We start from the raw sequence: 24,612 nt of genomic DNA on the forward strand, positions 1-24,612 counted from the left end.
GTGCTATCAATTTACCAGTTTTACTATTTCCAAAAGGGTCTGCTGTTTGTCCTTTTTGCCCTTCTGGCACCTTTTTCCTTCCTCTAGAAGGTGTGTATTGTCCACGTCCTCATACAAAGTGGTCTGGAAGTGTATGGTTAGTCACCGTGAGTACCTGTGCTTCACCTGGGTGTGCAGGTGGAAGCCTGAAAATGACTCCCTTGGGTGTTGAGGTTGTCTGTCTGTGGAGTCCCTGAAGTTTGTAGAGTTGAAAGTTACCATTAACTAGAACGTCACCTTGGTTATATTGTTTTCATGGATTAAGTTAATATATCAGAGTGATGGTTTTAGAAAAGATTCAGTGTGTCTCATTGAAATCCCATGTTTCCCTTCAGGATGATGTCGTGATGGGCACCCTGACAGTGAGAGAAAACTTACAGTTCTCAGTGGCTCTTCGGCTTCCCACAACGACAACAAATCATGAAAAAAATGAGCGGATCAACAAGGTCATTGAAGAGTTGGGTCTGAGTAAAGTGGCAGATTCCAGGTAATGTGAGAAAACCTGATAGAGTCCTAGCCAGGAAAGAGGACCTCCCTGTGTGGACAATGGACCTTAGTCAGAAGTTTCCTAAGGTGGTGGTCACAGACTGCTTTCTGTCATGATGGGCATAGTGATTAATTGCATAGTAGGGACGGGAAGTTAAGTGGAGAAACCATCTAATGTGGTTGAATCTGGTGGGAGTGTGTCCCTGTGTAAAAGGGCCCCGCACACGGCCTTTCCGTGGGCCTCCCACCCTCGTTGTCAGTGCCATGGGCTCATCTGATGCCTCTGCACCTAACTTTTCTCCTTCCTGTTTCTCTCTTCTCTCTTTTTAAGGCTTTCTCCCCTCTCTTCCTCCAGGGACTTTGTTCCATGCTTTTTTAAGGTATATTTTTGGAATTGATAAAGAATGAGAATCCAAGGGTCATTCCTATTTCACTTTGGCATAATTTGGTTTTCCTAACTATATTCAGTCACATTAGGATTTATAATTTGTGTAGTGACCAAGTTACTTTTCTATAGCATTTCTTTGGCAGTTTTATCTCCTCCCCTTCCTCCTTTTCTCCCTTCTTCCCTTTCTTCTGCCAGTACTTATTTCCACACTCTTTATATGCCAGACTCTTAGGTGCTTTTTTTTTTTTTCCCTATATTTTTACAGGTATTTATTTTTATTTTTATTTATTTATTTATTTTAAAAATTTATTCTTACATACTGCATTTTGATTCATTGTACACAAATGGGGTACTTTTCATTACTATGGTTGTACACAATGTAGATTCACACCATTCGTAATCATACATATACATAGGGTAATACTGTCTGTCGCAGTCTACTGTCTTCCCTTCTCCCACCACCTCCCACCCTGTTTTCCTCTACACCATCCACAGTTCCTACATTCTTCTCTTGCCCGCCCCACCCACCGCCACTTCTTCCCTCCCCTTATGTATCATCATTCACTTATCAGAGAAAACATTTGGCCTTTGGTGTTTTGGGCTTGGCTTATTTCACTTAGCATGGTATTCTCCAACTCCATCCATTTACCAGCAAATGCCATAATTTTATTCTTCTTTATGGCTGAGTAATATTCCATTCTGTATATATACCACAGCTTCTTTATCCATTCGTCAGTTGAAGGGCATCTCGGTTGGTTCCACGGTCTAGCTATTGTGAATTGAGCTGCTATGAACATTGATGTGGCTGCATCACTGTAGTATGCTGATTTTAAGTCCTTTGGGTATAAACCAAGGAGTGGGATACCTGGGTCAAATGGTGGGTCCATTCCAAGTTTTCTGAGAAATCTCCATACTGGTTTCCATAGTGGCTGCAACAATTTGCAACTCCACTAGCAATGGAGTTGCACATCCACACCAACATCTGTTATTGCTTGTGTTCTTGATAATAGCCATTCTAATTAGAGTTAGATGAAATCTTAGGGTGGTTTAATTTGCATTTCTCTAATTACTAGAGATGATGAGCACTTTTTCATATATATGTTGATCACCTGTAGATCTTCTTCTGTGAAGTGTCTGTCCAGTTCCTTAGCCCATTTATTGACTGGGTTCTTTGCATTTTTGGTGTAAAGTTTTATAAGTTCTTTATACATTTTGGAGATTAGAGCTCTATCTGAAGTGCGTGTGGAAAAGATTTTCTCCCACTCTGAAGGCTTTCTTTTCACATTTTGAATGTTTCTTTTACTGAGAAAAAGCTTTTTAGTTTGAATCCATCCCATTTATTGATTTTTGCTTTTATTTCTTGTGCTCTGGGAGTCTTGCTAGGGAAGTCTGGTCCTAAGCCAACATGATGAAGATTTGTGCCTCCTTTTTCTTCTATTTGGTGATGGGTCTCAGGTCTAATTCCTAGATCCTTGATTCATTTTGAGTTGAGTTTATACAAGGTGAGAGGGGTTTAATTTCATTTTACCTGCATATGGATTTCCAGTTTTGTGAGCACCGTTTGTTGAAGAGGCTATCTTTTCTCCATTGCATGCTTTTGGCATCTTTGTCTAGTATGAGATAACTTGTACGTATGTGAGTTTTCCTCTCTGTCTTCTATTCTATACCACTGGTCGGTTTGAGAGGTACAGTTGTGGTCAGAAGTAACAAAGAGTGGACAAAATAAGTCCTTTTTGTGGGTTGTGCAGGATCAAGAAGAGAAAATGAGAGGAACCAAGTGAACTTACAGTTTACTAATCATAAGGAAGATTTGCTTGAGCAGATATTTGGAGTTTTGGTGATTAGGGGCTGTTTAGAATGTATAGCTAGTGTTGAGTCCTGTGATCTCCCCTCCTTGGAACATCCCCAGGAATTTTTTTTTTTCCTGGCTGCTGCTTCCTATATTTGCTAGCAATTTTATGTAAAGTATATTTTATTGTATTTTGTTTGGAAGAATGATCCTGTGATGCCATCATTTACCACTTTTTTTTTTTCTGAGTGATGTTTTCTTTGCTTTATCTGTGTTTACTTGATTTTTGTCATCTGTGTTCACTTGATTTTTGTCATTCCAGTAAGGCAGTTTCTTTTATTCTGTTACCATTTTATTTGTCTCGGTGCACCCAGGAATCTTATTCTGGGCAAGTGCTCTACCCCTGAGCTGCTCCCCAGGCCTGTTCTTAGCCTTTAAGCACTCATTGCCTTAACTTGCTTGCTTGGATTTGTAGGCCAGGTATAAAGGCAGTTGTAGATGTCTTAGAATTCCTGTAATCCTGTTGATTGAAAATTTTGACTTTATGGAATTTTAAACATAACAAAAATATAGAGAAAGTAGTCTGATTACTATAATGACTTGATTGTCATATAATTAATATTGTAATATAATTCTTAATTCTTTTCACCTAGATTTCCATGAGCTGACTTGGGCGTGAACTGATGCTGAGCTCTCAGTGCTACATACCCAGGACTGCACCCACCGCAAGTGGTGTGCACTTTGATTCCCTGATCATGTTGGTGTCTGCTGGGAAATTATTTTTCCCATTGTAATAGATTGGTATTTTGTTGGGGGAAGATAATTGACTATTATCCCAAGATTGTGTCCTCATAACATCTCTCCCCACAAGTTTGAGCATACATCAATAACTCTTGTGAAAGTTGCCTAACAGGTCATTGTTGATATTGTATCTAAGGAAGAGGTTTTTCCTCCTCCCCTATTCATTTCCTGTGTGGTGTAATATTTTGGAATCTGTTGTTCTTCACTGTTGTAATGATCAAATTGATCCTGATTTTGTCCAGTGAAAGCCACTTCAATGTGTCTTTTGTGTTCTTTTGACTTCTCCCTAATCATTCTTCCAACCTTTCTTTCTATATGGTTACTATGATGTTTCATGTTCATGTTGTACTTCTGTCAGCCATTTGGGGATGGATCCTGGTTCCTTTCAGTTAGTTAATTAGAAACCAAAATCTGGTTGGTCACTGTGCTCACTGCTATTGGAGTGGCATTGCTTCTAGACCTTTAGGAGGCATACCTAGGAAACATAAGTATGTGCATGTGTGTGTATGTTTGTAAGATGTAGAAGTATGTTTCTACATTCCATTTGCAAATATAAATATATGTATATGTCTGTTTTTTAATAGAAAGACATAAAGTTACAGAAAAGCAGTTATAGATGTATGTATATTAAATACATTCATTACTAAATACATGCATCATGAGTTCATGATATTTTAATTCTGAAACCTCCATGTTATTTTGTTTTTGCCATTTCCATGTTTGTAAGTGATAGCAGACAGAGAAATGATTGACATTTTCCCAATATATTCACTTACTTGCTCAAATAAGTAATTTAATTGTCTAATAAAAACAGTCTACCAAATGATCTGACCACTCCCTTTGTCCACCACCCCTGGACACCTCTTTGCCTCAGCTTTTAAGTTTCCAGACACCACATTCATGACTTCCCCTCTCTATTGCTAACTTGCTACCCCTGTTGCTTTTGTTTTCTTGAGCAAGTTTCTATGCTAAGAGAGAAGAAATGGAAAGAATAAGATATTAGATGTTTTAAGTCTGAGATTCAGTTGCCCATGTGAGGAAACATATCTGCAATATGTTATTGTCTATATGTGCAAGTGTATTCATTAGAGACTGAGGAGTTGGTACAAAATGTTGTAACTGTTTTGTGATTTGCTCTGCTCAGCACACAGGCACCCTGCCCCATGCAGGGAGCTCTGTTCAGTCTTCCCAAGCTCTGCTGTGCATATTCATCACCCGGGGTCCAGTTAGAATGCAGATTTTGTTTCTGTAGGTCACAGGCAGAGCCCAAGATTGTAAGAGATCATACTGATACTATGCCACCAGTCCTCAGGCCACACTTGGAATCAGCCCCATGCAATCCCACTTTCTGCTTTGAGTGCTTTAACCAATTCCCTATTGTCTGTGCACTAAAGTTCCAGAGTCTGAGTGAAGGGTTCATCATGTGCCTGTTTTGCTGCCGTCTCTTTAGTGAGCTTCTTCACCTAGCAGGCACCCTCCTTGCTTTGTGACTTTGAGTTTCTTGTGTAGTTCCGTGCTAAAATCTTCTTATTTCATACTTTGTTCATCTTGTCCTTCTTCCTTGAGTACCTTTTTCTTCTTCACTCATTCCAAATGCTTAATTGAAGTGTTGCTTCTCATAAACCTTTTAAATGACAGTTTAAACAATGGTTTTGCGATTTTGTTTCCTCTGTCTGTACGAAATAACTTCTGTGGAAAGGTAGTTTCTATTTCTTCCATGGAATGAGACCAGAGATCAAAGTAGACCTTGCCCTTCTAGTAACTGTGACTGCCTAGGCCAGTTGCTTGACCTTTAACCTGATGTATAGAAAGAAGGAAATGATAATATGGGAACTACCTTATAACACCATTGTAAAAGTTGAGATGAGATTATCACTAAAGCATTTATCAAAGACATGGCCAGTGCCTAGTAAGTGAGCTGTGTCCTCAGGCAGAAGAATGAGAACCTGTTGTTAAAGAGCTAGAAGACTTAAGTGATCAGTGAGAACTGGGCATACAATCATTGTTTTAATGTTTAGTCCATAATGAGTTCTAGAACTTGGGTGTGCTTAGCGATACCTGGGGGGGGGGTGCTTTTTAATAATATGAATTGCTAGTACCACTTTCCCTCCAGTCTAATCCAGTGTCTGGGAAGACTGTCCAGGAACCCGCTTTGTCAATGAGCATTCTAATGGCTTTTAGATTGTTGATGCACCCTACTTTAAAACTTCTGTCCAGGCACTGTGGCACATGCCTGTAATCCCATTAGGTAGGGCGGCCGAGGCAGGAGGATTGCAAATTCAAAGCCAACCTCAGCAATTTAGCAAAGCCCTAATAAGCAATCAGTGAGACCCTGTCTCTAAATAAAAAGTAAAATGGGCTGGGAATGTGGCTCATTGGTTAAGCCCCTCTGGGTTCAATCCCCAGTACCAAAAAACAAAACAAAACAAAACTAGGTTTTGCTTTTTTTTTGTCCCGAGGATTGAACTCAGGGTCTTATATGCATTAAGCATGACTACTGAGCTATACTCCCTAGTGCTTTTTCTTTTTCATGAAAGCAATTGAATTTAGGTTCCCCTCCTAACAAATTGGTTATGTAGGATGAGATGAAAAGTCAGTAAAGAAAAATGATATTGAATTGAGAACAACGGAGGTAACAGTGGGAATAAAGAAAGTATTTTATCAAGAAGTGCAAGGTTTAGATGCTTAACGATGCTTATTTTCTTTTTTTTAACTTAGGATGTCTAAGCAGGGACGAACAATCATCTTCTCCATTCATCAGCCTCGCTATTCCATCTTCAAGCTGTTCGACAGCCTCGCCTTATTGGCCTCAGGAGAACTAATGTTCCATGGTCCTGCACAGGAGGCTTTGGGATACTTTGAATCAGCAGGTGTGGTTTGACCTTTGTCATGCCACTGGTCCTTCATTCATTAGTCTCTTGTGGGGAAACAGAGGTCAATAGGTGTGCTGTTGGATTTTTGGGTTCTACCACTCTAAAGCATCTTGGGTCAGTTTGGTGCGAGAATTTTCTTCATTTTACAGGACTTGCTTGTTGCTTAGGTCTCTTTCCTTCTCTCCGGTCTTCTGTGTGTATGGTGTGTGTGTGTGTGTGTGTGTGTGTTGTGTCGCACAAATGAGGGTTTCTACTGGCCCTAGGTCTTTGCTGCTTCTCAGTTATGGTGACTTTTCCTTTAAAATTCAGGTAACTAATTGATTAGACTTGTAGTCACTTATTCTGTCGGTTAAATATTTTTTGTTAAGTCCCAATATCATTGATTTCTTGACCATAGAAGAGAGGATGGTTCATTCATTTTTCCTCTTTTTTTTTTTTTTTTTTTTTTTTTTTTTGGCAGTGCTGGGGATTGAACCTAGGGCCTTGTCCTTGCAAGGCAAGCACTCTACCAACTCAGCTATCTCCCCAGCCTCATTTTTCCTCTTGCATGTGATTCTTACACTGCCTTGATGAGGGTGCATGGATATGCTACCTAATTTTTTAGTAACAATAGATTGCAGACTTAGGCTTTGAATGGAAGGGTAATTGACTTATTCATTGGTAGAATGGCTAGTCCTAAATCTGAATTTGATGGGCAGTCATTTCTGTTCATTGTATTTCTGATTTAATTGTGGTTTTTTAAATGGCTCATGAAATCTGCTTTATTTTAGAGATATCAGGTTATGATTATAGATGTTTCTCTACAACCCCACATATAGTTGTAAATATTCACTATTCTCTTTCTAAATTTTTATTTAATCTTTGTCATTTAAAAATAATCAAGCATATATAGGTCTGGGGAATCTAGAGGAGATGAACTTAAGAGATGGACTTCAGGCCAAGTTCAGATGATTGTGCTACAGGAAGTTGAGTTGAGAGTTAGGTGTACTGTGCTAGTCACGTTCTCTTGATAATGCTGCTCTGGGGATTTGTTCTGGGTATAGGATTATGGCAGCATGAGAGGTGATCGTTTGGACCTCTGAGTTTAGAAGGTATAGATTCAATCATTTCTGACATGTGCACTGCCAGTCTAGCATTCCCTAGGTGAACTCAGCAAAATGAACTGCATAGTTAACTTTTTTACCCCCTTGGACTTAGATTTATATTTTGAAGAATTTGTGATAGTACTAGTGACAGCTGTTTTGGGTTTCAGGATTTATGATAGGTAACGACAAATATAAAATGTTCTGAGAGAGTCCCAAGATTTCTTTGGAGTATTATTTTGTTTGTTTGTTTTTGCTAAGAAACAGTTTTTGAAATACTGTGTGATTGAATGTTAAGAAGAAAGGATAAATTAGTGAGAGGAAAAGAGTATAAGAAGATGAAGGAGAATTTGGTACATTTTCTCAGCCCTAGCCTCACCTCCATCACCCTCTGGAAGTGAGTCCTTATTTTCTAAGACATCAATGGTTGAGTGCTTGGGGTGTCTTTTTTCATAGATTACCATTGGGAGCCCTATAACAACCCTGCGGACTTCTTTCTGAATGTCATTAATGGAGACTCCTCTGCTGTGGTATTAAACAGAAATAGAAGACTGTGAAGGTATGTGAGTCTCTTAGATTCACACATTTTGCCTAATTGATCTGACTGACATTTAGCAATGTGATAGCTCATTAAAACCTGGTTTTGTGAATTCATGTTGATGCTCTGTTCTGTGGGTGTTTTTACATTAATTAATAAATAAGCCTATATATGATACTGTCTTGTTATAAGCAGAGTTTCCACTAAAAATAAATATTCTCATTGTTTATGGTATTTTAAAAAATACAAACTTGATACTTTATGCATTAGCAAATAGTATAAAGCAAGGACCACATTTTTACGTAAAGATTTATAACTGTATAATAGGCCTATTTTAAAAATTAGAGTTCACCAGAAAGCAGTATGGAGATTCCTCAAAACACTAGGAATGGAACCACTTTATGACCCACCTATCCTACTCTTTGATATTTATTGACAAGAACTAAAAGGAGCATAGTGTAGCAATATAGCCACCTCAATGTTTATATCAGCACAATTTACAATACCAAAATTATGGAATCAACCTGGAGTTACCATCCATAGATGAATGGATTAAGAAATTTTGGTATATATTCACAATGGAGTTTTACTTAGCTTTACAGAAGAATGAAATTATGCCATTTGCTGGTAAACAGATGAAACTGGAGAACATCATGCTAAATAAAATAAGCCAGACTCCAAAAATGAAAGTTTGAAGGTTCTCTCTCATATATGGACACCAGAGCAAAATAAAGGAAAGAAGAATGGAGGATCAGATATCATAAAGATACAGGGAAGATCAGTAGAATAGAAGGAGATTGAGAGGAAGAGAGGAGGGATGGGAAAGGGGAGGAAATGTGGAATGAATTTTTAAAAATCACGCTATGTGCATAAACACATACAACACAGGGAATTTCACCTTTATGTATAAGTAGAAAAAATTAATTAAAAATAGGTAAATAGAGGGTAGAGGAAGGAGAATGAGGGTAGGGAACAGGAAGGGAACGTGAATTGAAATTGAATTCCATGCATGTATGATTTTGTTGGGATGAATCCAACTAGTATGTATAACAATAAAACTCTAATAAAACAAAACAGCAGTGACAACAACAACAAAAAAGAGAGCCCAAATAGGAAAAGGTAATTGATTTGCTGTATCCATAAGCTCATGGCAGTATCCAGTTCAATTAGCTGTGTTTTTGTAATGTGTAAAGCAATAATAAAGCTAGTAATTTTTATATACTCAACCTTTGAAATTCAAAAGCAGTGCAAAAAAGGGTCACAGAAAATTGGGTTAAATCAGTTGTTACCTGTTAAAAATATTTCCCTTCATTGTCCACTTTTACTCCAAAGCAAACAATTCTGAAGAGACTTCAAGAAAGAAAGCCAGTCATAGAAAAATTAGCTGAGTTTTACACCAGCTCCTCTTTCTGCAGAGACACAAAAGCTGAGTTAGATCAACTCTCAGGAGATCAGAAGAAGAAGAGGAGCTCAGCCTTCAGGGAGATCACATACGTCACCTCCTTCTGTCATCAGCTCAGATGGATTAGCAAGTGTTCATTCAAAAATTTACTGGGCAATCCCCAGGCCTCTATAGCTCAGGTAACCTGACAGATTCTTTTTGTTGGGCTGTGAAGTACTCACGTGGGAGCTATTTGGTTCAAATGTGGTCTACTTGGGGATTATGTGTACCTTCTGCCCAGCCTTCCATCCACTTGTCATCTGTACCACTTCATTTGGGATAGAGAAATAGTGAATTGAACAAGTAAAACAGGTACTCTCTCAGAATTTTTGTTGTTTAAACAAGCCATAACGAATGGTCTTAGTGGAAATTTTCTTGTTAAATGTAAAGGCAGTGTGAACCACGTGTGTGGTTTTCTAGTAACTATCCATTGTTATTCCCTGATTCCTTCCAAAAGTTCAAACCCAAGGTCATGTGTTGTGTTTTTGAGACTCTAATATAGTAGTGGATAAAATGGATAAAATTAAATCTTTGCTCTTGTAGCTTATTTTCTTATGAGGGCAGAGTAATGATAACTGAATAGAGAAAATATGCCACCTGGACCTATGCAGAAGTTCCAGCAGAGAAGGGATAGAAAAGGGAGGGAGAGGGAACGAGGTGAGGAGAAGAGGGTTGGTTTACAGTTGAGACCAGGTGCTGAGGGACACCTGAAGTTTTTATTATGTCACTGAGTTTCTGTTAAGTATGAGAAGGTGGCATGTTGTTGGCTCTGATGAAATACACTGACTTCCCAGCATGAGCCTTTCAAGTGTTTTTGAGAGCCCGTGTCCCTATTTCAGCTATGCTGTCCTTTGCTCCAAACATTTTTGGTTCTTATGATTTGGCATTCCTGTCAGAACACAGGCGCTTTTGTGTCCTGTCCACCAAGGGTAACATTTTGTTCTTTGGTAGTAGATTTGATGTCATTTAGAAACATATCATGTGAGTCAGGTCCATCAACCTTGTTTGCCCATTGTTCAACAGTGAGATGATGAAATGAGTTGATTCTTCAGTGTGATTTATGAATTAAGTTTTTCTTACTTGTCTCTAAATTGGTTTATAGGTGTCTTGTTCAAAAAACATGTAAGACCTTTTTCTCATCAGAACAAGCTCCAAGTCCCGGAGCCAGCGTGGCATGCTCCGGCCCGAAAGCAGCTTCAGGGACCAGGACAGGGCAGACAGAGACTTACCCAAGCAGCCCGGCCCCCTGCGGTGGGAGGCGCCTTTCAAGGCTAGCTTCTCGGAACAGACCGCCCAGTGAGAGCCTTTCTACATAGAGCCAGCCACAAGTCCCCGAGCCAACGGAGAGTTTCAATCTGCAAGCAGCCTCTGGGATCAGGGCAGGGCAGCCAGAGACTTCTCCAGGCGGCTGTGCCCACTCCGGCCGCAGGCACTTTCCACAGGGTGATCCAAGATGGCGGCATAGAAGGTGACTGCATCTCCAGTCGCTCCAGAACCCAGGACTCAAGAAGGGGAGGCATTGAGAGACTTGGACAAAAATAGAGTCACGGAGTGAGTCTACCCCACTGGACGAAACTTGGCCTGGGCGGCAGGCACAGATAGGGGTGGCTTATCAGAGCAGGGCAGGGCAGCTAGAGTCTTCCCCAGGTAGCCTTCCACACTCCAGCGATGGGCTCCCCCCACACGGCCAGCTGCACGGTGCGGGCCCCCAGTGAGAGCCTTTCTGCACAGAGCCAGCTCCAAGCCCTGGAACCAATAGGGGGCTAGGGGCAGCTTTCTTCGGAAGCACTGCATTATCAAGTTCCTCCAAGACTTCAGGCTACTGAAGGCTGGGAGGTGATACACTGGAAATCTACCGGGACACTATAAGCCAATAGAGGAAATCTGCAATATCTCAGATTCCCACTGACAACTGACCAATATGAGAAAACAAGGGAAGAAAATGTCCCAAACAAACCTAGATACTACATCAATAGAACCCAATGACAGCACAGCAGAAGAAATGTCAGAAAGGGAGTTCACAGTGTACATAATTAAAACAATCAGAGAAGCAAAGGAGGAGATGAAAGAGCAAATGCAGGCATTGAAGGAGGAGATGAAAGAGCAAATGCAGGCATTAAATGATCGCACCAATCAACAGTTAAAAGACCAAATATGGGAAGCAAGAGATCATTTCAATAAAGAGTTAGAGATACTGAAAAAAAAAAAAGGAAACAGAAATCCTTGAAATGAAGGAAACAATAAACCAAGTTAAAAACTCCATAGAAAGCATAAGCAATAGGATAGAACACCTGGAAGACAGAACCTCAGACATTGAAGAAAAATATTTAATCTTGAGAACAAAGTTGACCAAACAGAGAAGATGGTAAGAAATCATGAACAGAATCTACAAGAATTATGGGATATTATGAAAAGGCCAAATTTAAGAATTATTGGGATTGAGGAAGGCTTAGAGAAACAAACCAAAGGAATGAACAATCTATTCAATGAAATAATATCAGAAAATTTCCCAAATCTGAAGAATGAAATGGAAAACCAGGTACAAGAGGTTTTATAGAACTCCAAATATACAAAATTACAACAGACCCACACCAAGGCACATTATTATGAAAATACATAACATACAAAATAAAGACAGAATTTTAAAGGCCGCGAGAGAAAAGAATCAAATTACATTCAGAGGAAACCAATAAGAATATCAGCAGATTTTTCAATCCAGACCCTAAAAGCTAGATGGACCTGGAACAACATTTACCAAGCCCTGAAAGAAAATGGATGCCAACCAAGAATCTTATACCCAGCAAAACTTACCTTCAAATTTGACGATGAAATAAAATCCTTCCATGATAAACAAAAGCTAAAGGAATTTACAAAAGAAAGCCAGCATTACAGAACATTCTCAGCAAAATATTCCATGAGGAAGAGATGAAAAACAACGATGCAAATCAGCAACAGGAGGCGCTAGCCTAAAGGAATAGCCAAATAAAGGAGAAACCAAGTCATGTCAAAAACAAAATGAGTCAAATGACTGGGAATACAAATCATATCACAATAATAACCCTGAATGTTAATGGCCTGAACTCATCAATCAAAAGACATAGACTGGCAGATTGGATTAAAAAGAAAAATCCAACAATATGCTGCCTGCAAGAGACTCATCTCATAGAAGAGATACCCATAGACTAAAGGTGAAAGGATGGGGAAAAACATACCATGCACAGGGACACAGCAAAAAAGCTGGAGTATCCATCCTCATTTCAGATAATGTGAACTTCAAGCCAAAACTAGTCAGAAGGGATAAAGAAGGACATTACATACTGCTTAAGGGAAGCATAAATCAGCAAGACATAACAATCATAAATATCTATGCCCTGAACATTGGCTCATCCATGTACGTCAAACAAATCCTTCTCAATTCCAGAAATCAAATAGACCACAACACAATAATACTAGGCGATTTTAACACACCTCTCTCACCACTGGATAGTTCTTCCAAACAAAAATTGAATAAAGAAACCATAGATCTCAATAACACAATCAACAATTTAGACTTAATAGACATATATAGAATATACCATCCAACAAAGAACTGTACACTTTCTTCTCAGCAGTACATGGATCCTTCTCTAAAATAGACCATATTTTATGCCACAAAGCTACTGTTAGCAAATACAAGAAGATAGAGATACTACCTTGTATTCTATCAGATCATAATGAATTGAAATTAGAAATAAATGACAGAATAAAAAACAAATTTCTCCAATACCTAGAGATTAAATAATACACTATTATATGATGAATGGATAACAGAAGACATCAGGAGGGAAATAAAAAAATTCTTAGAAGTAAACGAGAACAAAGACACATCATATCAAAATCTCTGGGACACTATGAAAGCAGTACTTAGAGGAAGATTTATTTCATGGGGCGCATTCAAAAAAAGAAGTAGAAATCAACAAATAAACAACTTAACACTACAGCTCAATGCCCTAGAAAAAGAAGAGCAGACCAACACCAAAAGTAGTAGAAGACAGGAAATAGTTAAAATCAGAGCCCAAATCAACGAAATTGAAACAAAAGAAACAATTGGAAAAATTAACAAAATAAACAGTTGGTTCTTTGAAAGAGTAAACAAAATTGATAAATCCTTAGCCACACTAACAAAGAGAAAGAGGGAGAAAACTCAAATTACTAAAATTTGGAATGAACAAGGAAACATCACAACAGACACAAGTGAAATACAAAACATAATTAGAAGCTATTTTGAAAATCTATACTCCAACAAAACAGAAAACCTCGAAGACATCAACAAATTTCTAGAGACATATAAATTACCTAAACTGAATGAGGAGGACATGCACAACTTAAATAAACCAATTTCAAGCAATGAAATAGAAGAGGTCATCAAAAGCCTACCAACAAAGAAAAGTCCGGGACCAGATGGGTTCTCAGCCGAGTTCTACAAAACCTTTAAAGAAGAGCTCATTCCAATACTCCTCAAAGTACTCCATGAAATAGAAGAGGAGGGAACCCTCCCAAACTCGTTCTATGAAGCCAATATCACCCTGATACCTAAACCAGACAGAGACACATCGAGGAAAGAAAATTTCAGACCAATGTCCTTAATGAACATCAACGCAAAAATTCTCAACAAAATTTTAGCAAATCGCATACAAAAATATATTAAAAAGATAGTGCACCACGATCAAGTGGGTTTTATCCCAATGATGCAAGGTTGGTTCAACATTCGGAAATCAATAAATGTCATTCACCATATCAACAGATTTTAAGTTAAGAATCACATGATTATTTCAATAGATGCAGAAAAAGCATTCGATAATATACAGCATCCCTTCATGCTCAAAACACTAGAAAAAATTGGGGTAGTGGGAACATTCCTTAATATTGTAAAGGCCATCTACGCTAAGCCCATGGCCAATATCATTCTAAATGGTGAAAAACTGAAAGCGTTCCCCCTAAAAACTGGAACAAGGCAGGGATGCCCTCTTTCACCACTTCTATTCAACATCGTCCTTGAGACTCTAGCCAGAGCAATTAGACAAACCAAAGAAATTAAAGGGATATGAATTGGAAAAGAAGAACTCAAACTATCCCTGTTCGCTGACGACATGATTATATATTTAGAGGAACCTGGAAATTCCTACAGAAAAATTTTAGAACTCATAAGTGAATTCAGTAAAGTAGCAGGTTACAAGATCAATGCTCATAAATCCAATGCATTTTTATACATAAGTGATGAATCTTCAGAAAGAGAAATTAGGAAAACTACCCCATTCACAATAGCATCAAAAAAAATAAAATACTTGGGAATCAATCTCACAAAAGAGGTGAAAGACCTCTACAATGAGAACTACAGAACACTAAAGAAAGAAATTAAAGAAAACCGTAGAAGATGGAAAGATCTCCCATGTTCCTGGATCGGCAGAATTAATATTGTCAAAATGGCCATACTACCTAAAGTGCTATACAGATTCAATGCAATTCCAATTAAAATCCCAATGATGTACCTTGCAGAAATAGAGCAAGGAATTATGAAATTCATCTGGAAGAATAAAAAACCTAGAATAGTTAAAGCAATCCTAAGTAGCAAGAACGAAGCAGGGGGTATTGCAATACCAGATTTTCAACTCTACTAAAAAGCAATAGTAACAAAAATGGCATGGTATTGGTACCAAAATAGATAGGTACAGAATAGAGGACATGGACACAAACCCAAATAAATACAGTTTTCTCATACTAGACAAAGGGGCCAAAAATATGCAATGAAGAAAAGATAGCCTCTTCAACAAATGGTGCTGGGAAAACTGGAAAACCATATGCAAAAGAATGAAATTAAACCCCTATCTCTCACCCTACACAAAACTCAACTCAAAATGGATCAAGGACCTCGGAATCAGACCAGAGACCCTGCATCTTATAGAAGAAAAAGTAGGTCCAAATTTTCAACCTGTTGGCTTAGGATCAGACTTCCTTAACAGGACTCCCATAGCACAAGAAATAAAAGCAAGAATCAACAACTGGGATAGACTCAAACTAAAAAGCTTTCTCTCAGCTAAGGAAACTATCAGCAATGTGAAGAGAGAGCCTACAGAGTGGGAGAATATCTTTGCCCACCATACTTCAGATAGAGCGCTAATTTCCAGAATCTATAAAGAACTCAAAAAACTCTACAGGAAGAATACAAATAATCCAATCAACAAATGGGCTAAGGAAATGAACAGACACTTCACAGAAGAAGATGTACAAGCAATCAACAGATATATGAAAAAATGTTCAACATCCGTAGTAATAAGGGAAATGCAAATCAAAACTACCCTAAGATTCCATCTCACCCCAATTAGAATGGCGATTATCAAGAACACAAGCAACAATAGGTGTTGGCGAGGATGTGGGGAAAAAGGTACACTCATACATTGCTGGTGAGGTTGCAAATTAGTGCAGCCTCTTTGGAAAGCAGTATGGAGATTCCTCAGAAAGCTTGGAATGGAACCACCATTTGACCCAGCTATCCCACTCCTTGGCCTATACCCAAAGGACTTAAAATCAGCATACTACAGAGATACAGCCACATCAATGTTCATTGCTGCTCAATTCACTATAGCCAGATTGTGGAACCAACCTAGATGCCCTTCAGTTGATGAATGGATAAAGAAACTGTGGCATGTATATACAATGGAATATTACTCCGCAATGAAGAATGATAAAATTATGGCATTTGCAGGCAAATGGATGAAATTGGAGAATATCATGCTAAGTGAGATAAGCCAATCTCCAAAAACTAAAGGACGAATGATCTCGCTGATAAGCGGATGAGGACATATAATGGGGGGTGGGAGGGGTGGGGGGAAGGGAAAAAAATAATGAATCAAACATCATTGCCCTATGTAAATGTATGATTACACAAATGGTATGCCTTGACTCCACGTACAAATAGAGAAACAACATGTATCCCATTTGTGTACAATAATAATAAAAATAAAAATAAAAAAATAAAAATTAAAAATTAAAAAAAATAAATGTGAAAACAGAAAAAAAAGAAACATGTAAGTGTCATGGACAGGGCATAATCGGAACACACACATTTGTAATGCATCTGTGTTGTGCCTGTTTTGGGTCTTGGCTTTCATAAGGTGCAAATAGTAGGCCTGGGGGATCCAGGTTGCTTGTTCAGCAATACTTTAAGAATTGAGGATCTTAGGTGCTCTTTTTCTCGGGTAGTCAACCCTGCCATTGTAGCATGAAACCAGCCATAGCTCATACATAAACAAATGATCCTGACTGTTCTGATAAAACTTCATTCATGGACATTCAATTTGAATTTCATACAAATTTTGTATTGTAAGAAATATTCTTTACCACCCCTATTCCCAGCTATTAAAAATTGACTCAAACATTTTTGCTCATGGGCTTCATGAAGATAGGTGGTGGACCTGTTTGTTCTGTGGGCTATAGTTTACTGATACTTGATGTAGGGTCCTTAATCTAGTGTTTTTCTATTTCTCTAAGTTTTCAATGTTAAAATGTTTGATGACTTTTAGCTTATAAATCTTGCATCTTTTGACATATAACCATACTTTAGTTTGAACTATTTATTTACTTATATAATTCAAACTTAGCCTTTAACCAGAGGTTGTATTTGGATGATCTTGAAATCAATGGATTGTCCATATAGAAAGATTTAGTATTTATTTATTTGCCAAATATTTCCTGATCTTTGGAAGACTATCATTGATCTCTTGAAGAATCATCAATTCATGAAATCTTACTATAATCTCATGTTCAAGAATATAGAAAAAGGTTAAATAAAAGTTATTGATCATTTTGGCAATTATTTAAAAAAAGGAATCATCATTTCTATTAGCATATTAAACATTTGAGTATGGATTCACTTTTTTAGTGACAGTGACAAATATCCCTCAGAACATACCTTGAGAAATATTGGTTAAATATGTTTGAGCAAATACAGAATAACATGGTTGGAGAATTTCTCTTTATCCTTCTGTTCAAAACAAGTCAGATGCTGAAAGTTTGTAACAGGATCATTTGAAGCATTGTACACTGTTTAGTTTTCTTATTTTTTCATCCAAGAAAAAAATAATAGACACACCTTATAAATGCATTCTCTGAACATGGGATTCATAGTTTTGTCAGTATGTTAGAAAACTGACTGGAGTTTTTGAATTTTGGAGCCCTTAGAAAACATCCTAATGACAATACTGCAATGCTAGTGTATATCAAGTTTGAATGCAAAAGAAAGAAAAACTGACAAAGAAAAAGATTTGTCTTTTTCTTAAAAGTTGTACTATGTGAAAGTACAGACTCTTGCATACAAGTGCAGGCTGCATGTTAACAGAGCTAGCAGTGTGCATTTTGCAAGGTTGGTCTATTCAAATGAAATAGTGTGTATTCTGAGGAGACTGAAAATGTGACAGAGAAGTGAATGTTTTCCCCATAAATTTGTCTTATTAATGAGGGGATTTTAAAGGATATCTTTAAATAATAATCTTTCCAGACTACTTTTACAAACTAGTTTTTTCAGATTATGATTCTTTCTATTTTTGCTTGCTTCATGACAAAAAACGTCCTTCACGAAATACTTCATGTCTTGATACTGTTATAGCATTGAAATTTTTGTTTCACTTTTTTAAATTTATCTTTTAATCTTTTACAGATTGCATTTTAATTCATTGTACACAAATCGGGTACATCATTTCATTTTTATGGTTGTACACGATGTAGATTCATACCATTCATGTAATCATACATGTACATAGGGTAATGATGTCTCATTTCACCACTTTTTATACCCCCCTCCCTCTCATTTCCTTCTGCATAATCTAAAATTCCCCCATTCTTCTCTCCCTCCCCACCCTCCTAACCCCCATTATATATCATTCTCTACTTATCAGGAAAACATTCGGCCTTGGTTTTTTGGGCTTGGCTTATTTCACTTAGCATGATATTCTCCAACTCCATCCATTTATTTGCAAATGCCATAATATTATTATTATGACTGAATAATATTCCATTGTGTATATATACCAGAGTTTCTTTATCCATTCATCTGTTGAAGGGCATCTAGGTTGGTTCCACAATCTAGCTTTTGTGAATTGAGCTGCTATAAACATTGATGTGTCTGTGTTACTGCAGTATGCTAATTTTAAGTCCTTTGGGTGTAAACTGAGGAGTGGGATAACTGGGTCAAAAGGTGGGTCCATTCCAAGTTTTCTGAGGATTCTCCATACTGGTTTCCAGAGTGGCTGCAACAATTTGCAACTCCACCAGCAGAGTAACAGTGTGCCTTTTTCCCCAAATTCACACCAACGTCCGTTATTGTTTGTGTTCTTGATAATACCCATTCTAATTGGAGTAAGATGAAATCTTAGAGTTGTTTTAATTTGCATTTCTTTAATTAGTAGAGATGTTGAACACTTTTTAATATATTTATTAATTGTCTGTATGTCTTCTTCTGTAAAGTGTCTGTCCAGTTCCTTTGTCCATTTATTGATTGGGTTCTTTGTATTTTTGGTGTAAAGTTTTATAAATTTTGGAGATTAGAGCTCTATCTGAAGTGTGTGTGGAAAAGATTTTCTCCCACTCTGTAGGATTTCTCTTCACATTCTTGATTGTATCCTTTACTGAGAAAAAGCTTTTTAGTTTGAGTCCATCCCATTTTTTGATTCTTTCTTTGATATCTTGTGCTTTGGGAGTCTTGTTAAGGAAGTCTGATCCTAAGCCAACATAATGAAGATTTGGGCCTACTTTGTCTTCTATTAGGTGTAGGGTCTCTGGTCCAATTCCTATGTCCTTGATCCATCTTGAGTTGAGTTTTGTGCAGGGTGAGAGATAGAGGTTTAATTTCATTTTACTGCATATGGATTTCCAGTTTTGCCAGCACCATTTGTTGAACAGGCTATCTTTTCTCCATTGTATGTTTTTGGCTCCTTTGTCTAGTATGAGGTGACTGTATTTATGTGGTTTTGTCTTTGTGTCTTCTCTTCTGTACTGTTGGCCTGTCTATTTTGGTGCCAATACCATGCTGTTTTGTTACTATTGCTCTGTAGTATAGTTTAATGTCTGGTATTGTGATACTTCCTGTTTCACTTTTTCTACTCAGGATTGCTATTGCTATTCGAGGTCTCTTGTTCTTCCAGATGAAGTTCATGATTGCTTTCTCTATTCCTATGAGGAATGTCATTGGGATTTTAATTGGAATTGCATTGAATCTATATAATGCCTTTGGTAGAATGGCCATTTTGACAATGTTAATTCTACCTATCCAAGATTTTTCCATCTTCTAAGGTTTTCTTCAATTTCTTTCTTTAATGTTCTGTAGTTTTCATTGTAGAGGTCTTTTTACCTCTTTTGTTAGGTTAATATTTTATTTTATTTTATTTTTTTTGAGGCTACTGTGAATGGAGTGGTTTTCCTAATTTCTCTTTCAGAGGATTCATCACTTATGAATAGAAATGCATTATATTTACGTGTATTGATTTTATATCCTGCTACTTTGCTGAATTCATTTATTAGTTCTAGAAGTTTTCTAGTGGAATTTTTTGGATCTTCTAAATATAGGATCATGTCATCAGCAAATAGTGACAGTTTTAGTTCTTCTTTTCCTATTTGTCTATCCCTTTAATTTCTTTGTGGCCTGTCTAATTGCTCTGGAAAGTGTTTCAAAGATGATGTTGAATAGAAGTGATAAAGAGGGCATCCCTGTCTTGTTCCAGTTTTTAGAGGGAGTGCTTTCAGTTTTTCTCCATTAAGAATGATGTTGGCCATGGGCTTAGCATAGATAGCCTTTACAATGTTGAGGTATGTTCCTACTATTCCTATTTTTTCTAGTGTTTTAAGCATGCAGGGGTGCTGTATTTCCTCAAATACTTTCTCAGCATCTATTGAAATAATCATGTGGTTCTTAACTTTAAACCTATAGATTGTGACATATTACATTTATTGTTTTCTGGATGTATCCCTGGGATAAACCCCACTTGATCATGGTGCACTATCTTTTTAATATATTTTTGTATGCGATTTGCCAGTATTTTGTTAAGGAGTTTTGCATCTATGTTCATCAGGGATATTGGTCTCAAGTTTTCTTTCCTTGATGTGTTTTTGTCTGGTTTTGGTATCAGAGTGATACTAGCTTCATAGAATGAATTTGGAAGAGTTCCCTACTTTTCTGTTTCCTGGAATACTTTGAGGAGTATTGGTATCAGTTCTTCTTTAAAGGTCTTGTAGAATTTGGCTGAGAATCCATATGGTCCTGGGCTTTTCTTGGTTGGTAGGCTTTTGATGGCTTCTTCTATTTCAGTGCTTGAAATTGATCTGTTTAGATTGTGTACATCTTCCTAATTCAGTTTGGGAGGATCATATGTCTCTAAAAGTTTGTTAATGTCTTGGATATTTTCTATTTTGTTGGAGAATGGATTTTCAAAGTAGCTTCTAATTATGTTATGTATTTCGGTGGTGTCTGTCATGATCTTTCCTTTTTCATCACGAATTCTAGTAATTTGCGTTCTCTCTCTCCTCTTCATTAGTGTGACTAGGGGTTTATCAATTTTGTTTACTTTTTTAAAGAATCAGCTTTTTGTTTTGTCAATTTTTTGAATTGTTTCTCTTGTTTCAATTTCATTTATTTCAACTCTGATTTTAATTATTTCTGTCTTCTCCTACTTTTGGTGTTGCTCTGTTCTTTTTCTAGGGCTTTGCGATGTAATGTTAGGTCATTTAGTTGCTGACTTTTAATTTTTTTAATGTATGAGCTCAATGCAATGAACTTTCCTCTTAGTACTGCTTTCAGAGTGTCCTCTAAGAATTTTTTTATTTCCTCCCTGATGGCTTCTCTTATCATTGCATCATTCAATAGCATATTTAGTCTCCAGGTGTATGAGTAGTTTTTGTTTGTTATTTTGTCGTTCATTTCTAATTGCATTCCATTATGGTCTGATAGGATACAGGGTAGGATCTCTATTTTTTGTATTTACTAATGGCTTCTTTGTGGCATAGCATATGGTCTGTTTTGGAGAAGGATCCATGAGCTGCTGAGAAGAAAGTATATTAACTTGATGATGGATGAAATACTCTGTAAATATCCATTAAGTCTATATCATTGATTGTATTATTTAGTTCTATAGTTTCTTTGTTCAATTTTTGTTTGAAGGATCTATCCAGTGGTGAGAGCGGTGTGTTAAAGTCCCCACTATTAATGTGTTTTGGTCTATTTGATTCTTAAAATTGAGAAGGGTTTGTTTGATATACATAGGTGCCCCATTGTTTGGGGCATAAATATTTAAAATTGTTATATCTTGCTGTTGTATACTTTCCTTAAGCAGTATGACATGTCCTTCTTTATCCCTTCTGACTAACTTAGGTTTGAAGTTCACTGTATCTGATATAAGGATGGAGACCCCTGCTTTTTCACTGGGTCCATGTGCATGGTATGTTTTTCCCCATCCTTTCACCTTTAGTCTGTGGATGTCTTTTTCAATGTGATGAGTCTCTTGAAGGCAGCATATTGTTGGGTCTTTCTTTTTAATCTAATCTGCCAGTCTATGTCTTTTGATTATTGAGTTTAGGCCATTGACATTCAGGGTTATTACTGTGATATGATTTGTATTCCTGATCATTTTGGCTTATTTTTGTTTTTTAACTTGACTTGGTTTCTCCTTTGATTGGCTTTTCCTTTAGGGTAGTTCCTCCCCGTGCTTACTTGTATTGTTGCTTTTCACTTCCTCCTCACGAAATATTTTGCTGAGAATGTTTTGTTGGGCAGGCTTTCTATTTGTGTAAATTCTTTTAACTTTTGTTTATCATGGAAAGATTCTATTTCATCATCAAATCTGAAGGTTAGTTTTGCTGGGTATAGGATTCTTGGTTGGTATCCGTGTCCTTTCAGAGCTTGAAATATATCGTTCCAGGCCCTTCTAGCTTTTAGAGTCTGGGTTGAGAAGTCTGCTGCTATCCGATCCGTATTGGTTTCCCCTTATATGTAATCTGACACTTTTCTCTTTCAGCCTTTAAAATCCTATCTTTATTTTGTATGTGAGGTATTTTCATTATAATGTGCCTTGGTGTGGATCTGTTGTAATTTTGTGTACCTGGTGTTCTGTAAGCCTCTTGTATTTGATTTTCTATTTCATTTTTTCATGTTTGGGAAATTTTCTGATATTATTTCATTGAACAGGTTGTTCATGCCTTTGGTTTGTATCTCTGTGTCTTCCTCAATCCCAACAATTCTTAAATTTGGTCTTTTCATGATATCCCATAATTCTTGTAGGTTCCATTCATGACTTCTTAACATCTTCTCAGTTTGTTCAACTTTATTTTCAAGATTAAATATTTTGTCTTCATTGTCTGAGATTCTGTCTTCCATGAGATCTATTCTGTTGGTGATGCTTTCTATTGAGTTTTTAATTTGGTTTATCGTTTCTTTCAAGTATTTCTTTTTCCTTTTTTTTTTCAGAATCTCTCTCTCTTTATTGAAGTGTTCTTTTGCTTCCTGCATTTGCTCTTTTAACTGTTTACTGGAATGGTCATGCATTGCCTGCATTTGTTCTCTTATCTTGTCTTTTGCTTCCCGGATCATTTTAAGTATGTAGATTCTAAACTCTTTTTCTGTCATTTCTACTGCCCTGCTATCATTGAATTGTATCACAATAGCATCTTGGTTTGTTAGGGACACTTTCTTCTCCTGTTTTTTCATATTGTTTCTGTTTATTCCCCTCTAGCAGTGAAGATCAGAGATACTGAAGTTCCCCCCTTGCAGGCTTATTATGACCCTGCAGTTTTCCATTCCCTCTCCTTTGAAGGGGATAGCAATACCAGTAGCACCCAATACAGAGAAAATGCAACCCTGAACAGATAGCCCCTTTAAAGACTTTAATATTATTGTAATGAACAGGATGAGTTTGATTACTGTTTACAGTGTTTCTAGTTGTGAACAAGAGGATGGGAAGGGTGTAGGATGTAAGTGAGTAAATAGAGGTACCTGTCAAAGGGCCTCCAGTCTCCTGTAGGTGTCTCAGGAAGGGAGCCACCCTTCCAATGATGACAGCCACGCCCTCAGGAATAATTCAGAATGCCCAAAGAAGCTGGGGAGTCCCAGCGAGGGTGTGCTGAGTCAGCATGGAGGTAGGCGCAGTGTACCTCAGCAGTAGCGGGGCAGGCGGGCAGGCTCAGCTTACTGGCCTCCGACCTTGGTGTGGTTGAGATTTTTTAACTTTGAAGTTTCTAAGATAAATGGTAGGATATTTTGTCTTTAGATTATCATTTCTTATATTTTTATTGTTAACCCATGAGTGATAATACTAAGTAGAATTCTTCACATAAATTATATCATAATAGAACTTTAATCCTCTGCGAGTTGAAGCATCCTTATAAGAATTTTTATCCTAAATGCAAAGTGCTTTGTCCAGTGTCATTGGAGCCCTACACACAGACTGAGTAGGTGAAGATGGGTGAGGATGATCAAGCCTTGGCAGCTGAGGCCTCACTGGCCGAGGTTGAAGGAGAAGCAGTAAAAGAAGAGATGGTAATGGAAGCACTTGGATGCTCCCAAAGAGAGTTGGCTGAGTGCTTTGGTGACAGTGACGATGCACTTTCCCATGCAGACAGGGACTCCCCAGACATTGGAAAGGTGAGGTCAAGCTCACACCTACTTACTATCATGCAAAATTCCATTGTTTGAATTTGTGTGTGTGCTTTAAAATTTTTACTTATTTTTAATGTTAGGAATAAAGACATCCTGTTTTCATTTGACTGTCTTGAAGTATGAAACTGCATGTTAACTGACACAAAGGTTGAAAGTTCAGTTTAGGTCCAAACTCTAGACCACTTAGACTTTATTTCCAAAATGATTTATTTAGCCTCTGCATCCCTCTGTCTCCTGTGTGGCATTTGTGAATGTAGCACCTGAGCTGGACCTTGAACTGGCAGTCATCTGCTTTGTTGTTCTGTCGGTTGTCCAAACAACAAACACCTTGACTTGCTATTTATTTAGAAAGCACTCTAAAAATATACTGCTTTATATTCTTCCAGGGACTGGAGTCAAAGCATTAAAAATGTTTATCTCAATGGAGAGATCTGATTATGTTGCCATATATTGTGTGATAATATTGATATGTAAAAATCGTTACCTCTAATTGAAACTCTT

General features: G+C 37.4%; 1 pseudogene; it reads left to right on the forward strand.

Moving 5' to 3' along the window:
• LOC124994213 (broad substrate specificity ATP-binding cassette transporter ABCG2-like) overlaps positions 1 to 24,612 on the forward strand; it is a 53,997-nt pseudogene that overhangs the window by 2,028 nt on the left and 27,357 nt on the right.

Source organism: Sciurus carolinensis, chromosome 10 (assembly GCF_902686445.1).
Source record: "Sciurus carolinensis chromosome 10, mSciCar1.2, whole genome shotgun sequence".
Lineage (NCBI taxonomy): Eukaryota > Metazoa > Chordata > Mammalia > Rodentia > Sciuridae > Sciurus > Sciurus carolinensis.